Below are 7,539 nucleotides of genomic sequence, written 5' to 3' on the forward strand. Positions count from 1 at the left end.
CTGGGATTTGGGTTGCCCTACAGTCTAAGTTAGGAGATATGGACAGAAAAACAAAACCCAGGAAATTCACCACTGTAATGATTGTTATATGAGTTTTGAGAAAGTGATAGCAAGTTTATTCATTTTAGCCAAGACAAGAAGTCCTTGAATTCTAGATTTGAATCATGTAATCCCTGATTGGCTTAAGGTGAAACAATATTGTTAGTGCCACAGTAGTCTGGCAGAGCAAATGAAAACTCTAACAAGAGAGACTTTCTATCATAATCCTAGGCTTCACTTTAATTAAAAAAAATTTTCGTGCTTGCTTCTGTGCACATATATTAAAATTGGAATGATACAGAGAAGGTTAGCATGGCCCCTGTGCAAGAAAGAGATGCAAATTCATGAAGCGTTCCATATTTTTAAAAATATTTCATATGCAGTATCTGGCACTCAATAGAAAATAAATAGATACATGAAGAGAAAAGGCAAAGTAATCAAAAATAAGAGAATGATGTTCTTGGGTTAGAAGAATCAATATTGTCAAAATGACTGTAGTACCCAAGGCAATCTAAGATTCAATGCAATCCCTATCAAATTACCAATGGCATTTTTCACAGGATTAGAACAAAAAAATCTTAAAATTTGTATGGAAACACAAAAGACCCAGAATAGCCAAAGCTATCTTGAGAAAGAAAAGTGAAGTTGGAGGAATCAGGCTCCCTGACTTCAGAATATACTACAAAGCTATAGTCACCAAAACAGTATGGGGGCTTCCCTGGTTAGGCAGTGGTTGAGAGTTTGCCTGCCGATGCAGGGGACACAGGTTCGTGTCCTGGTCTGGGAGGATCCCACATGCCGTGGAGCAGCTGGGCCTGTGAGCCATGGCCACTGAGCCTGTGCATCCAGAGCCTGTGCTCCGCAATGGGAGAGGCCACAACAGTGAGAGGCCCGCGTACCGCAAAAAAAACCCAGCAAAAAACCAAAAAAACCAGTATGGTACTGGCACAAAAATAGAAATATAAATCAATGGAAGAGGATAGAAAACCCATGCACCTATGGTCAATTAATCTACAACAAAGGAGAGAGGACTATACAATGGAGGAAAAACAGTCTTTTCAATAAATGGTGGTGGGAAAAATGAAATTATAACACTCTTAACATCGTACTCAAAAATAAACTCAAAATGGATTAAGGACCTAAATGTAAGACTGGACACTATAAAACTCTTAGAGGAAAACATAGACAGAACACTCTCTGACATAAATCACAGAAATATCTTTTTCAATCCATCTTCCAGGATAATGAAAATAAAAACAAAAATAAACAAATGGGACCTAATTAAACTCAAAAGCTTTTGCACAGCAAAGGAAACCATAAACAAAACAAAAAGACAACCTGCAGAACAGAAGAAAATATTTGCAAACAATGCGACCAACAAGGAATTGGTCTCCAAAATTTACAAACAGCTCATGAGGCTTAATATCATAAGAACAAACAACCCAATAAAAAATTGGGCAGAAGACCTAAATAGATATTTCTCCAAAGAAGACATACAGATGGCCAAGAGGCACATGAAAAGATGTTCAACAGCATTAATTATTAGAGAAATGCAAATAAAAACTAAAATGACATATCACCTCACACCAGTCAGAATGGCTAGCATCAAAAAATCCACAAGCAATAAATGTTGGAGAAGGTGTGGAGAGAAGGGAACCCTCTAACATTGTTGGTAGGAATATAAATTGGTACAGCCACTGTGGAAAGCAGTATGGACGTTCCATAAAAAACTAAAAATAGAGCTACCTTATGACCCTGCAATCGCACTCCTAGGCATATATCTGGAGAAAACCATGGTCCAAAAGGATACATGCACCCCAATGTTCATTGCAGCACTGTTTACAATAGCCAAGACATGAAAGCAACCTAAATGTCCATTAACAGATGAATGGATAAAGAAGTGGTACATATATACAATGGACTATTGCTCAACCATTAAAAAGAATGAAATGCCATTTGCAGCAACATGGATGGACCTAGAGATTGTCATACTGAATGAAGTAAGTCAGACAGAGAAAGACAAATATTGTATGGTATCACTTATATACAGAATCCAAAAAAAAGTGATACAAATGAACATATTTACAAAATAGAAACAGACTCACTGACTTAGAGGATGAACTTATGGTTACCAGAGGGTAAGAGTATGGGGAGGGATAGTTACACAACATTGTTAATCAACTATACTGTAATATAAAATAAAATATTTTTAAAAATAAGATAAACAACAGACAATAAAGAAGACCCACAGAGAGTATAGCTAATGGAGTTATTAGACATGGACTTTAAAATAATTCTACTTAAAATGCTCAAGGAAAAATTATACATTGTTATGAAGTTGTCCCTTGTATTCTCTCATAGCTTTTAATAGTCTTTGTATCTGCAATTTAGTCTTCTTTTAAAAGGATTGCAAACTTATTGTTTCCATTAAATGGGTTGAGTGGAGCTTGAGTTATTTGTATTAGAATATGAGGAAATCACTTTAGGACTTCTCTGGTGGCGCAGTGGTTAAGAATCCACCTGCCAATGCAGGGAACATGGATTAGATCCCTGGCCCGGGAAGATCCCACATGCTGGGGAGAAACTACTGAGCCCGTGCACCACAGCTACTGAGCCCGTGTGCCACAACTACTGAAGCCCAGGTGCCTAAAGCCAATGCCCTGCAACAAGAGAAGACACGAAAATGTGAGGCCCATGCACCGCAACAAAGAGTAACCCCCACTTGCCTCAACTGGAGAAAGACCACGTGCAACAAAAAAGACCCAACATAGCCAAAAATAAAAACAAACAAATTAATTAATTAATTAACAAAACAAACAAAAAAACCCCACAGAGCTTCTCAGAAACCAGTCTGAATGCCACCTAGTAGTTCTTAATTTAAAAAAAAAAGATCTTTGCATTTGTGGAAAGTGCAATACCCCAATCGAATCATCTTGCAGTCAGCTTTCAGTCCTATGGTCAGGAAGCATTAGTACAAGAACATAGGATGGTCTTCCCTGGTGGCGCAGTGGTTAAGATCCCACTTGCCAATGCAGGGGACAGGGGTTCGAGCCCTGGTCTGGGAAGATCCCACATGCCACAGAGCAACTAAGCCCATGAGCCACAACTACTGAGGCTGCGTGCTGCAACTACTGAAGCCCGTGCACCTATAGCCCGTGCTCCACAAGAGAAGCCACCGCAATGAGAAGCCCGCACACCACAAAGAAGAGTAGTCCCAGCTCACTGCAACTAGAGAAAGCCCGCGCATGGCAATGAAGACCCAACTCAGCCAAAAATTAAAAAATTAATAAAAAAAAATCTAACTTGAGGGTTGGCAAACTTTAAAAAAAAAAAAAAGAACATAGGAACTAGGGCCCCTGCCGACCGCTGGTGGGGGACTCTGACACCCAAAGAGATGGGAGGAACCCCAAAGTGAACTGGTAGGATGTAGGCAGACTAAGCGGGGAGGAGAAGTGGAGGCCAGACAGGATCAGCATTCCTGAAACTGGGGAGATCAGGAGAGACAGGCGGGAGGGGCCTTCCCAGCTCAGAGGAGCAGGAGAGGAGAGGAAGGTGTTTGCCCCACCCGCTGGAGCCCAGGAAGACTGCTGTGCTCCTACGTGAGGTCCCTGGCCGTCTGAGACAAGGGGTGGGGGGCACACTTGTGCCCCTTCTGTTCCTTGAGCCTAAGCCCCACCTTCCACAGCCCCTAGGGTTTTTCCAGCCCTGTGGTTCCTGAGCATTGGCCTCACCCACCACCCAAACCTCGCCTTGCTTAGGCATCGCCCTCCACAGCCAAGGCCTATCCCCCCATTTTTTTTTTCTTCCTCCTCTTTATTACTATTGTGGTACTGTTGTACCTTCCGGTTGTTGATTCATCTATATTTTTATTTTTATATTCTTCCTAACATGGCTGTTAGTTTCCTAGTCTACTTTTATTCTTTACTTTGTTATTGTTGGGTTTTGTTTTTTTTTTTTGCCACCCCAGGCGGCTTGCAGTATCTTGGTTCACGAGCCTGGGAATGGGCCAAAGCTCCTGCAGTGGGAGCTCTGAGTCTGAACCACTGGATTAACAGAGAACCTCAGACCCAGGGAATTTTCATCAAAGTGAGGTCTCAGAGAGTTCCTCATCAAGTTCCTCATCAGCACCAAGACAAAGCTCTATTCAATAGCATACAAACCCCAGAGTTGGAAACCTCAGGCCAAACAACCAGTAAGACAGGAATACAATCCCACTCATAAAAAACAATGTGGGCAAAAAATATGTCACAGATGAAGGAACAAGGTAAAAACCCACAAGACCAGGTAAATAAAGAGGAAATAGGCAATCAACCTGAAAAAGAATTCAGAGTAATCATAGTAAAGATGATCCACAATCTTGGAAGTAGAATGTAGACACAGATTGAGAAAGTAAAAGAAATGTTTAACAAAGATCTAGAAGAATTAAAGAACAAACAGAGATGAACAACATAATAACTGAAATGAAAAATACACTAGAAGCAATCAATGACAGAATAACTGAGGCAGAAGAATGAATAAGTGAGGTGGAAGGCAAAATGTGGAAATAACTGCCCAGGACCAGAATAAAGAAAAACGAATGAAAAGAATTGAAGACAATCTCAGAGACCTCTGGGACAACACTAAATGCACCAACCTTCAAATTATAGGGGTCCCAAAAGAAGAAGAGAAAAAGAAAGGGTCTGAGAAAATATTTGAAGAGATTATACTTGAAAACTTCCCTAACATGGGAAAGGAAATAGTCACATAAGTCCAGCAAGCACAGAGAGTCCCATACAGGAAAAACCCAAGGAGATACACAGCAAGACACATATTAATCAAACTAACAAAAATTAAATTAAAGAAAAAATATTAAAAGCGGCAAGGGAAAAACAAAAAATAACATACAAAAAATCCCATAAGGTTATCAGCTGAAGCTCTCCAGGCTAGAAGGGAGTGGCAGGATATACTTAAAGTGATGAAACAGAAAAACCTACAACCAAGATTACTCTACCCAGCAATGATCTCATTCAGATTCGATGGAGAAGTCAAAAGCTTTTCAGACTAGCAAAAGCTAGGAGAATTCAGCACCACCAAACCAGCTTTACAACAAATGCTAAAGAAGATTCTTTAAGTGGGAAACAAAAGAGAAGAAAAAGACCCACAAAAACAAACCCCAGACAATTAAGAAAATTGTAATAGGAACATACATATCGATAATAACCTTGAATGTAAATGGATTAAAGGCCCCAACCAAAAGACACAGACTGGCTGAATGGATACAAAAACAAGACCCATATATATGCTGTCTAAAAGAGACCCAATTCAGACCTAGGGACATATACAGACTGAAAGTGAAGGGGTGGAAAAAGATATTCCATGCAAATGGAAATCAAAAGAAAGCTGGAGTAGCAATACTTGTATCAATAAAATAGACTTTAAAATAAAGACTGTTACAAGAGATAAAGAGGGACACTACATAATGATCAAATGATCAATTCAAGAAGAAGATATAACAATTATAAATGATTACACACCCAACAAAGGAGCACCTCAATACATAAGGCAAATGCTAACAACAAGGAAAGGAGAAATCGACAGTTACACAATAATAGTTGTGGATTTTAGCACCCCACTTTCACCACTGGACAGATCATCCAAACAGAAAATAAATAAGGAAAAACAAGCTTTAAATGATACATTACACAAGATGGACTTAATTGATATTTTTAGGACATTCCATCCAAAAACAACAGAATACACATTTTTCTCAAGTGCTCATGGAACATTCTCTAGGATAGATCATATCTTGGATCACAAATCAAGCCTTGGAAAATTTAAGAATATTGATATCGTATCAATCATCTATTCTGACCACAATGCTATGAGATTAGAAATAAATTACAGGAAAAAAACTGTAAAAAACACAAATACATGGAGGCTAAACAGTGCACTACTAAATAACCAAGAGATCACTGAAGAAATCAAAGAAGAAATTTAAAAATACATAGAAACCAATGACAACAAAAACAAGACAATCCAAAACCTATGGGATGCAGCAAAAGCAGATCTAAGAGGCAAGTTTGTAGCAATACAGTGTCACCTCAAGAAACAAGAAAAATCTCAAATAAACTATCTAACCCTACACTTAAAACAACTAGAGAAGGAAGAACAAAGAAAACCCAAAGTCAGTAGAAGGAAAGAAATCATAAAGATCAGAGCAGAAATAAATGAAGTATAAATGAAGAAAACAGTAGCAAAGATCAATAAAACTAAAAACTGGTTCTTTGAGAAGATAAACATAATTGATAAACCCTTCACCAGACTCATCAGGAAAAACAGGGAGAGGTCGCAAATCAATAAAATTAAAAATGAAAAAGGAAAAATCACAGCTGACACTGTAGAAATACAAAGGATTATAAGAGACTACTACAAACAACTATATGCCAATAAAATGGACAACCACGAAGAAATGGACAAATTCTTGGAAAGGTACAATTTTCCAAGACTGAACCAGGAAGAATTAGAAAATATAAACAGGCCTATCACAAGTAATGCAATTGAAACTGTGATTAAAAATTTTCCAACAAACAAAAGTTCAGGACCAGATAGCTTCACAGGCGAATTCTAACAAACATTTAGACAAGAGCTAACACCTATCCTTCTCAAACTCTTCCAAATAATTACAGAGGGAGAAACACTCCCAAATTCATTTTACGAAGCCACCATCACCCTGATACCAAAAGCAGACAAAGATATCACAGAAAAAAAGAAAATTATAGACCAATATCACTGATGAACACAGATGCAAAAATCCTGGACTAAATACTAGCAAACAGAATCCAACAGCACGTTAAAAGTTTTATAACACATGATCAAGTGGGATTTATCCCAGGGATGCACGCATTCTTCAATATACTCAAATCAGTCAATGTGATACACCACATTAACAAATTAAGGAATAAAACCATATGATCATCTCAATATATGCAGAAAAATCTTTTAACAAAATTCAACACCCATTTATGATAAAAACTCTCCAGAAAATGGGCACAGGGTTTCCTTGGTGGCACAGTGGTTAAGAATCCACCTGCCAGTGCAGGGAACACCAGTTCAATCCCTGGTCCAGGAAGATCCCACATGCCGTGGAACAACTAAGCCCGTGTGCCACAACTGCTGAGCCTGTGAGCCACAACTACTGCAACCCACATGCTTAAAGCCCATGCTCCACGAAAAGAGAAGTCACCACAGTGAGAAACCTGTGCACCACAATGAAGAGTAGCCCTTGCTCACCACAACTAGAGAAATCCCATGCACAGCATCTAAGACCCAATGCAGCCAAAAATAAATAAAATAATACATTTATAAAAGAAAAAGTTTAAAGAAAATAAAAATGGGCATAGAAGGAACCTACCTCAACACAATAAAAGCCATATATGACAAATCCACAGCAAGCGTCATACTCAATGGTGTAAAACTGAAAACATTTCCACTAAGATCAGGAACAAGACAAGGATGTCCACT

General features: G+C 38.7%; 1 non-coding gene across 1 annotated transcript; it reads left to right on the top strand.

Moving 5' to 3' along the window:
* Window positions 1-297: 297 nt before the first annotated feature.
* Window positions 298-403, top strand: LOC114887870. The gene has a single exon (XR_003791631.1). It is a non-coding gene; the product is annotated as a U6 spliceosomal RNA (small nuclear RNA).
* The last annotated feature ends 7,136 nt before the right edge of the window (window positions 404-7,539 follow it).

Source organism: Monodon monoceros, unplaced genomic scaffold, assembly GCF_005190385.1.
Source record: "Monodon monoceros isolate NGI ecotype Baffin Bay Population unplaced genomic scaffold, NGI_Narwhal_1 Super_Scaffold_7, whole genome shotgun sequence".
NCBI classification, from domain to species: Eukaryota; Metazoa; Chordata; class Mammalia; order Artiodactyla; family Monodontidae; genus Monodon; species Monodon monoceros.